The sequence below is a fragment of the Pristis pectinata genome, chromosome 19, assembly GCF_009764475.1.
Source record: "Pristis pectinata isolate sPriPec2 chromosome 19, sPriPec2.1.pri, whole genome shotgun sequence".
NCBI classification, from domain to species: Eukaryota; Metazoa; Chordata; class Chondrichthyes; order Rhinopristiformes; family Pristidae; genus Pristis; species Pristis pectinata.
The window spans coordinates 32907961-32924309 of NC_067423.1; positions in this window are offsets into that span (position 1 = coordinate 32907961).

A 16349-nucleotide genomic window follows, 5' to 3' on the forward strand; every position below is an offset into this window, starting at 1 on the left:
TGCAAAAAAAAAGTTTAAGATCTCCCCCATCTCCTGAGGCTCCACACATAGATGACCACTCTGATCTTCTAGGGGACCAATTTTGTCCCTTACTATCCTTTTAATATACTTGTAGAAACCCTTCGGGTTTACCTTCACATTATCTGCGAAAGCAACCTCTTTTTGCCTTCCTGATTTCCTTTTTTCGTATTTTCTTACTTTTTATATCCTCTTCAAGTATCTTTTTTGTTCCTAGTTGCCTATACCTGCTATACACCTCTCTTTTTTTCTTAACCAGATCGCCAGTATCCCTTGAAAACCAAGGTTCCCTATGCTTGTTAACTTTGCCTTTAATCCTGGCAGGAACATGCAAACTCTGCACTCTCAAAATTTCGCCTTTGAAGGCCTTCTACTTACTGAGCACATCCTTGCCAGAAAACAACTTATCCCAATCCACTCTTCCTAGATCCTTTCTCATTTCCACAAAATTGGCCTTTCTCCAATTTAGAACCTCAACTCGAGGACCAGACCTGTCCTTATCCATAATTAACTTGAAACTAATGACATTATGGTCACTGGACCCAAAATGCTCACCTATACATACTTCTGTCATCTGACATGTCTAGTTCCCTAATAGGAGATCAAGTATTGCATTCTCTCTCATTGGTATCTCTATATATTGATTTAGAAAACTTTCCTGAACACAGTTGACAAATTCCAAGCCATCCAGCCCTTTCACAGTGTGGGAGTCCCAGTCAATATGTAGAAAGTTAAAATCCCCTACTATTACAACTTTCTGTTTCTTACATCGGTCTGCTATCTCACTACAGATTTGTTCCTCCAATTCTCTCTGACTATTGGGCGGTCTATAATACAACCCTATTAGTGTGGCCACACCTTTCCTGTTCCTCAGCTCCACCCATATGGTCTCTGTAGACGAGCCCTCCGGGCTGTCCTGTCTACGCACAGCTGTGATAGTTTCCCTGACTAGTAATGCCACTCCTCCCCCTTTCATCCCTCCCCCTCTATCACATCTGAAACAACGGAACCCTGGAACATTAAGCTGCCAGTCCTGCCCCTCCTGCATCCAAGTCTCACTAATAGCAATAATGTTGTAATCCCATGTGCCAATCCACGCCCTAAACTAATCTGCCTTACCTGCAATACTTCTTGCATTGAAATAGATGCACCTGAGGACATTTCTATCACGTACAAACCTTTGATTTCTGCCTATACCTGCAGTCCTCACATGACCTTTTTCCTCCTTCACCTCACTATCTGCTCTAACACTCTGGTTCCCCTCCCCCTGCAAATCTAGTTTAAACCCCCCGGAGCAGCACTAGCAAACCTACCTGCAAGAATGTTAGTCCCCCTCCAGTTCAGGTGCAAACCGTCCCGTCGGAACAGGTCCCACCTTCCCTGGAACAAAGCCCAATTGTCAAGAAACATGAAGCCCTCCCTCCTGCACCATTTCCTTAGCCACGTATTTAGCTGCATAATCCTCCTATTTCTAGCCTCACTAGCTCGTGGCACGGGTAGCAATCCTGAGATTGCAACCTTGAAGGTCCTGTCCTTCAACTTTGCACCTAATTCTCTAAACTCTCTTTGCAGGACCTCCTCCTCTTTCCTATCCACGTCATTGGTCCCTATGTGGACCACGACATCTGGCTGCTTCACCCTCCCTCCTGAGAATATCAAGAAATCGATCCAAGATATCACGGACCCTGGAACCAGGGAAGCAACAGACCATCTGGGATTCTTGATCTCTCCCACAGAACCTCCTATCTGTCCCCCTAACTATCGAATCCCCTATCACTACTGCTCTCCTCCTTTCCCTCTTTCCTTTCTGAGCCCAGGGTCCCGTCTCGGTGCCAGAGATGCGACCACTGCAACTTGACCCGGTAGGTCGTCCCCACCAGCATTATCCAAAATGGCATACTTATTGTTAATGGGAACGGCCACAGGGGTGCTCTGCTCTTTCTGTCTATACCCCTTCCCTTTCCTGACAGTCACCCAGCTACCTGCCTCCTGACCTTCAGGGGTGACTATCTCCATGAAACTCCTGTCTATTTCTGCCTCTACCTCATGAATGATCTGGAGTTCATGCAGCTCCAGCTCCTGTTCCCTAACTCGGTTTGTCAGGAGCTGCAGCTGGATGCACCTTTTACAGGTGTAGTCATCAGGGACAAGTGGGTTGTCCCTGACTTCCCACATACTGCATACGGAGCATACGACTGCCCTAACTGCTGCCATCACTACCTGCTCCCTACTTTTGAATTCAATTCCTCTCACAATAAACATTCTGTAAGTTCTACTAATTACTTGCATACTAACTGTTTGTAGGTCATAAGCTAGGAAACCCAAAACCTTGCAATCTCTCACCATTTAGATAATATGCTTTCTTTTCATTTTTCCTGAACAATTGTACATTTTCCCACATTATACTTCATTTGTCAGAGTTGCCCACTTTCTTAACTATCTAGATCTCTTTGTAGCCTCCTTATATCCTCTTCATAACTTTCTTCCTATCTTTATGTCCTCAGCAAATTAAGCAAGTATACCTTTGTTGTTTTCATCCCAGTAATTTATTTAAATTCTAAACAGATGTGTGCTCCTGCTGTACAACACCCCGATCTGTTCCTACTTCTAATTGCTTGACTTGAAGGAGTATTTTGTGCTGGATAATTTTAATGCCAGCCTGCTGGAATACTGATAGTACTAGATCTGCATTTGTTGGGCAGTCTTGCATTTGAACCATCTATGTCTTCCCTGCCATTCTAACTACCTTCTTCTGCAAGACTTTGGGAAATCTATTGTCACTCAGGAATCATGCCTGCTGGTCCAGAAGTGGCATTTTCCTGAGAGAATGAGCCTTTTCATGATTTGCCATTGGAAACTCCCCCAGTGTGTCAAAAAGCAGAACTTTGGGCAGCGACAAGGTCAATGAATCCTAGGCTAAAGTTTGTCGGTATTTGATACCTTGGCACATTGGAGATGGAAGAGTATCCTTATGCCACAAAGCCTCTGTAGCTGCAGGAGTTGGCGTGCAGTTTACTGCAGAGAATTCAAGTATCCATCCTTCTATGCATGGCACTTTACCTTTAATATGCGTTCTTAATTGTATCACTAAGTCTTATCTGGCATTTTGCCAATGTTTTTTGAAAGTTTAAATGAACCACATTTAAAATCCTTTCATCCTTCAGACTTGTTTCTGATGTCCATTAAGTAGAGGATTTCTTTCAGCATCTTTCTTTCAGAATCAGTTTCTGATTCTCTTTTGGCCTTTTGCCTAAGACTTTCTCTCCAGGTCACATCACAGTTACTGCAGAAATGCCTCAACATTCTTTAAAGGATCATTGTTCTGCTCACCCTCCTGTACTGCAATGAAATTCCTCATAATTATTTCACACATTGGTTTAAATCTATTTGATGTTAGAGACAATTGTTCACAAAAATGGTGCATTTTCTATTTCTGTATTTTGACATGGATCCTTGTTAGTCACTGCGGAAAACTGTGGGATAAATGTGAAGGATTTTCCAAGATGTGCTCCCAGCACCAGGCTCCAATCCAGGAGCTTGCAAACAGAAAATATAACTAAATATCAGATGCTTGCAAATTCCATGTTTTAATTCAACATCAAGTTACAAATTAAGTACTGTTTATTCAACTGTTAGTTAACCATGGTATTAATTTAGCTCTGCCGATTATCCAATAAACTCTTCAACCTATAATGCATCATAAACTATTGTCCTAGTACTATTAGCATCCCAGCACATGTATTATATTTCTTCGAGATGTTTCCAGAAGCTCAAATCATTCAAACGTATTTGAAGTGTACACTTTGATCTCATACTAGTTAGTGTAGTGCCTACTGGATTCATGAACATGGGGGTATCCATGGTAAACAGGGCATCATTTATTGTGTCAGTGCTGTGTGTTAGTTCATGGATACAGGGGCTGGATGGAGTTGAAGCCTTGAAGGTCTACTGGCACTAGTGTGTTCCTACAACTGCTGCTTCCTTTGCCAAGGTTTGATTGGAATGCTGTTGCTAACTTTATCCCTGTTCTCTACACACATGCTGTCATTACCTGAATCATCATGCTTGTGCGGACAGAGAAAACAATTTGTGAAGCAAAACTCTAAATAGTGGCCCAAAGTTGCAAGTTGCTTACTGTTTCTAAATGAGAGCTCTACATCACCTTTCCTATGTTCCATTTCCCAAAACTCTTTCATTCATGATTAGAGATCTGCACTTTGTCAATCAATTTGTAGCAGTGGTGAGGACCATAAAAATATTAGAGAAGTATGTGCTCCTCAAAACATCAATGCCTATCATGCACTGGGTTGATCGTGAGATTTCTGCTTTCTTGGTTCATCACTCGTTGCACTAACATTCAAAGACAGAATGTATGCAACAGTGTGTATCTAACACTGATGCATGAGTATATGGAGTTGGATCTGCATGTGACCACTGTTCCCTTATAGAAGAATTTCCTAGCATTAACCTCAATTTGAACTTATGATCCCTTGTTCGGTTCTCACTTTTCCACAATGAAACATTGCAGATTTATGTTTCCTTTTTTTAAATTATCTCTTAAGATTGTAGGATTGAAAAGCTTAAATTTCTTCAGTTTCTCATTTTACATCAGACCTTTACACAAGGGATCAACATAGTGGCACTTTGCTGCAATTTGTTCAGTGCCTGAATGTTTGCTGTGTATCAGCGACTCAGAACTGAATGCACTACTCAAGGTATGACCTGACTGCAGCATTATTCACTTTGTTCACAGTTTCTTTGTCTTTGTAGTTCAGCATTTTATTGGCTTTGTGGATGGTTGCCATTCGCTTGATGATCTTGCTACACAATGAGTCTAAGGCTCCTACTCCTCGTTTAACTTAAACATTAACCATTTCAAAACTATTTATGGACTTGCTTATTCGTCTCATATGTGCAGTAATTTGCAAATGCTATTAAATTTCATGTGCCATTGCACTTTCCACATACATTTTATCCAACTCATTCAGCAATTTTTGAGGTCCCTCCTTCAATTACATTTACGATAATTGATTTTGTTACTTTACACAGGATGGAAGACTAATGGGTCTATTTGGTTGCTTTCTTTTATAAGAAAGCTGCTGATTATTTTTAGAGTATCATTTGGGCTGACATGTTCTTACGTTTTAGTAAATGCCTGGAAGAAGCCATACAAGGAAATGCCCTCTTTTGTTTCCCTCCTCCTTAAATTCTATTTGCGCTTCTTATGGCTTTCATCTCTTCTCTCACTGTCCTTTTAGGTTAAGGCACTGACTTTTTTTGTTAGGCTATGTTTTACCTCAATTTCTCCTTGTCTTTGATCGTTCTCTCTACAGGAGTTACAGAGGATGGTTCCCCTTCCTCTCCAGCCTTTGATTTATTTACAGATACATTAGTTTGGAATGAGTTTGTTAACTGTATCTTTTAAACCTGCGTGCTCAGTATTATTCATTTAATAATTCTTCACCTGGCATTTCATGAAGCATTGCTGAATCATCTGCCAAAATCCATTTGCTTTATTTGTCACCACAGTCTATAAATGTAATTTTTAATGCTAAATGTTGGAAGCCTATGCATCAGTGTTTTGACTCCCAGATCATGTCAACTATTCTCTAGCTGATCATTCTCTGGTTGCTGTTGCATGGAGGGCTACAATTTCTTGCATGTTGCTATCTGGTCCTTTAAGAAAACCAGATTAATCACTACCTGCTATTGGCATATTTAACTAACCAGGTCAGGACATGCATTTGATTTACTAAGTCACACTCAAGACCAAGGGTTCACTTAGATCATGTCTAATGAAATGATCCTGCAGGCATATCCCAAGTGCCAACAGTATGAAGCAACACATTCCTGTTTTCAGTAAAAGCATAACTTCAATCCAACAGAAAATATCTCTTCGATTTTGTCACTCTGCAAATAAAAACTGGAGTTGTGTTGGGTCATTGCAGAAAAGCTGCATAGCACTGAACTTTGCCACACATTTTGCCAAATTGTACACAATGGAACACTGTAAACACCAGGCATCATTCCTTCCATTGATGCTATAGAGTTTGCAATCCTGCTGTAAGAGGCATTCCAAGAAAGAACAGAAATCTATTTTCCAACCACAAGCAAAGGGAAGTTGCTAGCATTCAATGCTGTCACTCACATTCAGCGTATCTGCCTATAAATGACCTTGAAGTATTCTAACATCATGAGGAAAATAAAGCTACGCTTATCAGCCATGGTCCAAACTAAACATTAAAAATCTCCACTTGTCTAGGAGTCAATGGTTGAAGCTCTGTGCACAGCCATTGCTCAGTGATAGATATTATTTTGTTGCATGCAAATTGTGTAACACATTATTCTTGAAAATGGAGGTGGCAGATGAGGATCAAAAAACAAGGTGCTAGGTTGTCCTGCTGTTAATGAAGATTACAGATGAAAAGGAGAGCCTTATAGAGAGTTAGCCCCATACTGTATCCTTCTAATAATGTTGGCATCCTGGAATCCTGTGGAATAAAGGTATAATCTTGTTTCCTGGATAACAAGATCGTTTTGCTTCAAGAAACCCCTGTGCCTGATGTTTAGAGTCCTCAAACTCCCATGTGTACTACATGGAAATCTCCGTACTCAAGAGAATCCCGCCAGCTGCAAAAAGCTGTGCCTCTCCAAGGTGCCTTTTTTTCTGAAGGCAAAGGGGTGGCCTCTTTCAAACCAGCAGTTGTCATAATTGTCAACCGGGAATTCAGGAGAAACTTGTTTACTCAGACAGTGATTAGAATGTGGAGCCTGTTACCCCAAGTAATGGTTGAGAGGAATACTGAAGATGCCGTTGAAGGGAAGCTAAACATGTAAGGGTGGAAGGAATCCATGCTGCTGGGGTGGAAGGAGACTCGTGCTGGGCAGAGGAAGCAGCATGGACAGATTGGACTGAATGTTTATCTCTGTGCTGGACAGTCTTTGTAAATCTATAAAAGGTAATTCAAAATTCATGCTGTGAATGAAATGAATGGCAAAATGAAGACTGATTTTAGAAATTAATGCTACTGGTGGGGAGACTCAGGTTCAACTGATCATAATTTCCTAATGGCCTGGCCAGTGGGTAAGACTACCTGATGGAAACATGCATTCTCAAATGTAGTATTCGTCCTCACATTCTTCACTTTTTGATGTTTGTACCCAGAAACATCCCTTTATATGGGACTATTTGCCTGGCCTTGTGGAGATAATGGTGGTTATTACCTGTTCTTAGTGTACACATTTCTCATAGGATTAAGTAGAATCCATTCTGGCCACTTTGAGTTGACCAATGGATTTCACTTACATATAAATAATTTTGATGTGGAATGTAGGAGGGAGGAATCTTTGAGCAAATGTGTTCATGTCACTTGTTTGTGACTTATGCAGGTCTTGTGGCCAAAGTCACAGTGTTTAATTGGAGAACTTATGGCGGAAATTTTGAGTGTTCCATATACAATATCTATGAGTGAATGTCTCAAAGCCTCCAGACATTCTCAAGCAGAAGTGATTCAGTGAAAATTTGCCAGGTTACTCTTCATTTGTAATTGGATTGTTAATGTTCATTGTCAATTCATTGGCACTGGATTTTTGTATAAATGAGACGGAACTATGTTATTAAAATATTTTTTAGTTTATTAGGCAGTTGTTTCAAGGAAAATCAAAACTGAGGAAGACCCAGTTGGCCTGCTGGGATCTATAGAATGATGGGAACATTTATAATTTTGAGTGTGTTCTCTTCACCAGTCTAAACATACAGGTCCTTAACCAGTACCCTTAAAAAACTCAGTTTGAATTCTTCGGTTTAAGTGAAAGCTCAGCAGGAAGTAGTGATTGAATTTATTGTAATAGAAGTCTGACTCTAAGTCTGTTTATATTGATGAAATTCACTAACTGGTTGCATTGACCCTGTACATAAACATTTTATATCAAACCTGATTTTAGTGATACCTGCAAGTAAATTTTCAGTGGGGCCTTTCCTGTTGTAATCTAATTGCAGCTAAAAGACAGCACTTTAATGAATTATTGTTCAGTAATAATGCGGGGGGAAAATTTGAGTAACTTTGCTGGTATTTTTCCAAACTTGATCAGTTATTATATGCTGATCATTAAAGGTGCAGAGGGATTACGTCATTTACGACCTCATAATGGATTTTCCTGCAATGATGCACACTGATTCGAGGAAGCCTTGTGTGACACAGTCAATTCTAATGGGTCAGAATGTTGGAATGCAGCCCTGACGTGTGGTCATTTGGAAATACCAGGCTCATCACCTTCCTCAGCAGAAGTATGATCACTGCTCTGTTTGAAGCATCGCTAATTTATTGTGCCCTGTTCTGCACAGAAAACCTGATACTTGTTCACTCACATATTTGTACATTTGCTGGCAAAACAACAGGATTTATCTGAAGCAGGGATACGTGCCTTAGGAGTTGATTGGAAGAGTTGCTGTATTCCAGAAACCATGTCTTTGCCAGTGTTTAGTGGCCCAGCATTCTTGTCCATATATTAAGCAACCCCCAGTAGCCCCTTTAAAGATCTTTTATTAGACCATTCAAAATCCTGCAAGATAAGCAGAGCATCTGCAAATCATGCTTTACCCCTTAAAATTGTAATTGGAATCCTGCATGCTATTAAAATCAGCCTCCCACCTGAAAAGTATGGGGACTTTGATTTTCTCTTCAGGGCCTTGCCCATGACGTTGCAATGGAGATACAGCATTAATAGAGCAGTGTGATCTGTGCCATTTCAGCTCATTATTAACCCACTTATGCCAAGAGGAAGGACTTAAAATCTGTCTCACACATTGGCACCCACTCCCTCACCCCAGACCATCCTTTGGCGGTAGACTACTTGCATATGTCCTAAAATTAAAACTGTGCCCCTTGTTTGAAAAAGTAATGCTGCATTCAAATTACAGAACTCCAGACGATGAGAAAAAGCACTGTCCCACAGGGAAGTGATGTCAGATTTCATTGCTGGCACATTATGCACGCTCTACGGATTATTACAGATCACTGAAGTATAGCAGCAACATCTCTTGTAATCCTAGCAAAAACATAGAGTCTCTCTTAAGGACTAACAACTGCAGTGGTGATAATTAAGTCATAATCTTGCACAGGACAGGCAGCGTTCAGTGAGTATGATTTTTGGTCTCCTTATGCACAGTTATTGAATACAAATGAGGCAATGGTGGAAATGAGAGGGTCCAATTTTACCTCAATCCTCCTGGAGGAAATCAGAGGAGGCAATCAAAACAACAGGGATAAGGTACCCGTAGTGATTCCATTTGCTTCCTGTAATGTCCTGTTACTGTTACTGAGACAGATAATCAGACACAATTGGACTGAATGTGGAGCAGGCTCCTTTTTTTTCTATATTATCCAGGTTCCTGCTCTGAGCTTCTCTTTTGAGTAGGCAAGCAGGAAGCATGCATGAAGGAAGCAGGACCATGTTTTAAACATATAGATCAGGTCTAATGATGTCATTCCAACCCACAATATCAACAGAGCAGAGATGAGAGAGGGGCACTGGTGGCTCCTCTACTGGGAAATGTGGCACTAGCTGGCTCCAGGGCCAGAAAAGGCCTCAGCAACCAATGAAGGGTCATCAGTCTGAAATGTGAACACTGTTTTTCTTGATATACATGCTGCCTGACCTGCTGAATATTTCCATTTTTTCCTGTTTTAATTTCAGAGACTAATCTCAGTTTTGAAATTTTTAATTGACTTAGCCACAGAAGTTTCATTAGAAAGGGTTCTAGCTTTCCAGCAGCTTTTTCTGTGATTTTTTTCTTTTTTCATCACTCTTGAAAAAGTTAGCTCTAATTTTAAGACTCCCCCCCCACCCCATTTCCTCACCTTGTTCTGACCATCAGAAGAAATGACTTATTTCTATCAGCCATATCAAATCTTTCAGCTTTCCTCATTCATCAATTACATCACTCCTTCATCTTCTAAGCTTAATAGATTAATAAACACCTTGTCTCTGCAACCAATCCTACTAATTTAAGCTTTTGAGGCATAGTATCAATCTGATGAATCTCTGCTATGCTTAAAACAAGGCCAATATATACTTCCTGAGTTGCAGAACTAAAGATAGCACTCCTAATGTGGTCTAACCAGACATTTATGACAATGGAACTCCTGGTTCTTTGTTTACAGCCCCGCTGAGATGAAGACTAATAGTTCTTTAGATAATCAAATTATTTTTATACCGTTTTGACCAGCTATTAGTGATTTCTGTGTGTTTGGTCCTAATATTGTATTGTGCCTTCACTGTTCCTAGTTTCTCAACATTTCTGAAAATATTCTGATTGTTCATGGGTCTGGAATGGATCACCTGCACTTCCCCATGATGAATTCCATCTCCCCAGCTTCATTTCATCTATCAATATACTTCTATTATTTCCTGTTCCCATCTATTGACTCTATCACCTCAGTGCCAACAGCAAACTTGACTATATAGCTCTCTTTCCCATCATTGTAATCTTCCACTAAAATAATATGAAACCAAGGCAAATCCCTGGGGCTAACACAAGTTACATCCTGCAGACTGATAAACATATCCATTGTCCTGACTCTCCCTCTTATCTCCTAAACAATTCTCAGACCAAAAGGTCACTTCCAATTTCATTTCCTAACCTTTCAATTTTTACCAACTATCTCATGTATGGAACCTGATTGAATGTCATGACTTCCTCAAAGGGGGGAAGGATTAAAGATATTTATTTCTGCACTGGTGACAAATTCTGGATATATTGCTGGAGGCATTCAGACCTTGAGCAGTCCCTCATAATTTAGAGCTCACCATTTTCATTTGGCAGTCACTGATTGTCGAGACGAACTTCTCAATTCTGAATGCGCTCCACCAATACTTCCAAAGCTAGAGGCCCCAGTTGGAAGTCCTGTTTTTCCCAGACATCTTCCTGCAGCTTGAGAGTTTTGCTTCATTGCTTTGGCCACCAAGAATACCAATAATCTACCTTGGGGTCTTAACAATCTGCAGTAATGCTAGTTTGCTGCCCTGTGCTGAAGAGCTGTTTATGGGGAATGTATTACAGCCTGCTCATTCATCTAGTTTAGAAGCATCGGAAAATTGGAACTGACCCCTTCATAGCACTTTCAGAAATTTCTCTTGTACCACCTGTCTCCTGTTATAGGATCATGATTGAACCATAGTGCTATAGACAGTTTTGAATAGCTACCTGCTTATCTCTTGCTTGACGAATGGGTGATAAGAAAAGACAAACCTCCATTTGCTCACTTGAATCAAGTTTCAGCCTAGCCTTTCTTCTCCTTTCAAAACGGATAACTGATTGCTTAAATTTACAAAGAGGGTTCCTGAACCTGCTGTAGGACTGTAACTACCATTTTCTGAAAAAATTGTGAGGGAATGCATAGTGCAAACTGGACCCACCTTCTCCTGGTTTTACATTTACTATAATACGTTGGAAGGTGAATTAATGGAATGTGTACAAGATGTTTTTCTGGAACAATATGTTGAAGAACCAACAAGGGAAAGGGGTATTTTGGATCTCATTTTATGCAATGAAAAAGTGTTAATTGATAATCTTGTTGTCAAAGGGTCTTTGTGGAAGAGTGACTATAATATGGTAGAATTTGGCACTGAGTTTGTAAGTAATGTAGTTCAGTGCAAAATTAGGATTTAAATCCAAATGAATGAACTGATGAATGCATAAGAGAATTGACTGTGGTATGTATTGGGAGAAGACATTGATATGTTTGATGATGGACAGGCAATGATTAGCACGTAAAGCAACAATAAAAAAGTTGTAAAAAAATTCCTTTAAAGCTCAATAATCCAACCTGAAAAGTGATTCATCATGAAATTAAAGACAGTGTTAAATCCAAGGAAGAGGCTTATAAAGTTGACAGAAATAGAAACATATTTAAGGATTGGGAGCATTGTAGAATTCAACGAAAGAGGACCAAAAGAACTTTTACAGGTATGTAGGTAGGAAAAGACAACCAAGGGCAAGTGTGGGCTCTTTACAGACAGAAGCAGGAGATTTATAGTGGGTAGTAAGGAAATGGCAGAGGAATTACACAGTTACTTTGTGTCTGTCTTCATAGAAAAAGATATACAAAACCTGCCAGATATATTAGATAAAAAGATCCTGCAAGAATAAGGAACTGAAGGAACTAAGTATTCATCAAAAAGTAGTATGAGAGATTGGTAAGCTTGAAATATGAAAAAATTCCCAAGGCTCCAATGATTTACATCCCAGAGTTTTGATGTAGATGGCTTTTAGAGTTAGAAATAGGAAAATAGGACAGAGGAATGCATGGTTAAAGAACTGGTGCAGGAGGGAGTGCTTCAGGTCTGTGGATCATTGGGATCTCTTCTGGGGCACGGAAGAATGGATTGCACCTGAGCTGGAGGGAGACCAATATCCTTGCAAGGAGGTTTGCTACTGCAACTTGGGAGGATTTAAACTAGTGAGACAGAAGGGTGGAACCCAGAATAAGTGCAGCAGGTGGGGAAGCTGACTCATGTAGAAAACAGTACAGGCAAGTCCAGTAAGAAGAGCAGACAGAGACAGGAGGGGAAGCATGAGAGGACTGTAAGGCTTAGCTTCAGTTACTTTAAAGGAAAGAGCCTCACAGGTAATACAGATGAGCTGAGAGCATGGATCAGCACATGGGATTATGATATTGCTGCAGTCATGAAAACATGGTTGAGGGAAGGGCAGGACTGGCAGTTCAATGTTCTAGTGTAGAAATGTTCCAGGCATGGCAGAGGGGGCGCAAAAGGGGATGTGGGGGCTGCACTGCTGATCTGGGAGACAAATACAGCAGTACTCAGGGAGCATCCCCTGGATGGATCAGCCAATGAGGGTATATGTGTAAAATTTAGGAATAAAAAAGGGGTTATCACTTTGATGGGGCTATACTGTAGGCCTCCCAATAGTCAACAGGAACTAGAGGAATAGAAATGTAGGCAGATCACAGAAAAGAGTGCTAACAATAGAGTTGTAAGAGTGAGGGATTTTAACTTTTCCAGTACTGACTGGGATTGCCTTAGTTTATTCTCACTGGAATGTCGGAGGTTGAGAAGTGACTTTATGAAGGTTTATAAAATTATGAGGAGCACAAATAGGATAGTCAGAGTTGTTTTCTCAGGGCAGGTGAGACTAGAACTGAAGGGCATAGATTTAAGGTGAGAGGGGAGAAATTTAAATCAGATCTGGGGGTATATTTTCACACTGAGTGTGGTAATTATCTGGAACGAACTGCCAGAGGAGGTGAGAGAGGCAGATATAATTACAACATTTAAAAGGCATTTAGATAGGCACCTAGATAGGAAAGGAATAGAGGGAATAATGCAGGCTAGTGGAATTGGCATTGATGGGCATCACGGTCAGCACGGACGAGGTGGGCCGAAAAGGCCCATTTCTGTGCTGTACGATTCTATGGATGCCCTGGTCATCCTCTTCCAGGGTTCTTTTGATTCTGGAATTCTTCCTGTAGATCACAGGATAGCAAAGATGAGCCTGCTATTTCAGAAAGGATGAAGAGGGAAAATAGTGAACTACTGACCTGTTAGTGTGAAGTCAGTGGTTAGGAAAATGCTGGAACCTACTGCAGGATCTTGGAGAATGTGACGAGTAGGATAGATGGTGGGAGGGGAGGGGAGGTGGAGCAGTGGATGCAGTGCATTTGCATTTTCAGAAAGCATTCAATGAGTTCCTGCACAGGGAAGTTGGTTAACAAAGTTAGAGCTTGGAATTGGGGTTATTATGATTTGGGAATTGGCTATTGACTGAAAGCAAAGAATAAAAGAGAATCAATAGATTGTACTTAGGTTGGCAAGCGGGGTACTGGAGAGATCAGCGCTTGGGTCCCAGGTTTTCACAATCTATATCAACAAGTTGGCTGAAGGGACCAAATGTATATTTCCAAGTTTGCTTATATGATGAAACTACGTGGGATTGTGAGTATGGAGGAGTATGTAAAGAGGCTTCAGGGGGATATGGACAATCTGACGGAGTGGGTGAGCACATGCCTGCTGGAATACAATGTAGAACAAAGTGCACATAACAGAAAAGCAGAGTATTGGTTAAATGGTGAGACATTGGGTAGCACTGGTGTTCATAAGCTGCTGAAGGTCAACATGCAGGTGCAGCAAATGATTAGAAGGGCAAATGTTATTAACTTTCAATCCAAGAATATGAGAAGTCTTATTGCATTTGTGTAGCTTCTTGGTGAGACTGCACCTGGAGTATAGTCCACAGTTCGGTCTCCTTACCTAAGAAAGGATGTACTTGCCATAAAGGAAGTGCCACAAAGATTGAATTGATTATTCTCGGGATGGTGAGTATGAGGAGAGATTGAGTAGAATGGGAATGTATTCTCTACAGTTTAGAAGAAAGAGCAAATATGAAATTCTTAAAGGGTTTGACAGACTACCTGCAGGGAAGATGTTTCCCCTGGCTGAGGAGTCTGGTGCATTATTTCAGAAGAAATAAGCCATTTAGTTCTGAGATGAAGAGAAACTCCTTTACTCAGACAGTTATGAATCTTTGTATTTGTATGAAGGCTCAATCATTATGATCATTCATACCATAATCAATAGATTTCTGGACATTAAGGGAATCGAGGGATATGAGGACAGTGCAGGAAAATGGCAAATGGCACATGAACCAAAAATACTCTTAATGAATGGCCATGCAGGCTCAAAGGCCTATTCCTGCTTGGATTTCTTATATTCTAATGTTCTTCCTGAAAGGCTCAGAAAGGCTCAGAAATTAATCTTCCAAGGAGCCACTTGAAGCCTCACCAAAAAATGCTTTCCATTTTTTTCAGATTTGTATGGGGATACTGTTGGCCACTCGGCGTCCACTTCCAGTCCACCTACAATGGCCAGCTGATTTTCCAGCAAAGAAAGATGATGAACCATAGAAAACTGGCCATTTGGCTCCGGCAAATCACTAAATAAAACTGCTAATGAACCACAGAATTGATGACAATCTGGAACCCTTGAGTGGTATATTCCCAACATCATTTTTGCTTTGAAACCAAGCAGACAGCCTCTGCATTATCCCTTTGGAATTCAATAGTAATGTCCAACCTGGAGAAGGGCAAAGTTACTAGATTGAGAAAATTGTAATAAAATATTAATGCAAAAGCAGGTCACTCAACCCAATTTTACCTTGGTGTTTGCCTTTACTTGAGCCAATCACTAAAAGTTAATCTAAATAAAAATCAAAAGAAATGTAAAGCGAGTTCCAGACTCCCTATTAAGATTTACCCCATTTTGCATTACCTCACTCCCCATACTCTTAATGTTGTGCTTTGTATCCTATTATCATCCTCAACAACATTGAAGACTTCTAGCAGGTGATCTGTAATAGTTTTGAGGAAAATTTCTCTAACCTCTCTTCATAACTAACTTTTCATCTTGATAATGCTCCAACATACTTAGCAACTTTGGCATTAGTTTTATATCTGTATTGTAAGGATGTGTCCACAATGGAAAAAAACATCAAAATATAAAAGAATCACAGACTGGATCCAGCAGAGAAGGTGGCGATTCATTCTGTTGAATCCATTCAAGACTAGTCCAACTGGTTCCACTCCACTGCTCTCTCCCCACAGCACTGCAATTTTTGTTTTCATTTTAGAAACTTATCCAGTTCCATTTTGAACACTGCAATTGAATTTTCCCTTCAACCACCCCTGACAGTATATTGCCTACTTCAGCCACACACTGTGTAGAAACATTTTTCTTCATGTCGCATTTGCATGTTCAACATTATGTGCATGTTTCTGTATCCCATTTTTCAAGAATTTCCTTTATGGCTTCATCATCATGTGTTCCCATTTTAATGACCTGTTTATCTCCTCCAAGTGCTCTTCTACATGATTTAACAACTTGTCTTTAAACAACAGTAAAGAAAGACTTGCATTTATATAGTGGCTTTCATGACCTCAATACATCTCAGAGCTTTTACAGCCAGTTCAATACATTTGGCACAAAATCTCTGTTGTAATGTAAGAAATGTCAAAGATTGCAGAGGGACATTGATAGGGTGCAGAGCTGGGCTGAGAAGTGGCAGATGGAGTTCAATCCGTAGAATTGTGAGATGGTACACTTTGGAAGGACAAACTCCAGGGCAGAGTGCAAAGTTAATGGCAGGATTCTGGGTAGTGTGGAGGATCAGAGGGATCTGTGGGTCCATATCCACAGATCCCTGAAAGTTGCCTCACAGGTGGAGAGGGTAGTTAAGAAAGCTTATGGGAAGTTAGCATTCATAAGTCATGGGATCAAGTTTAAGAGCCGCAAGGTAATGATGCAGCTCCACAAAA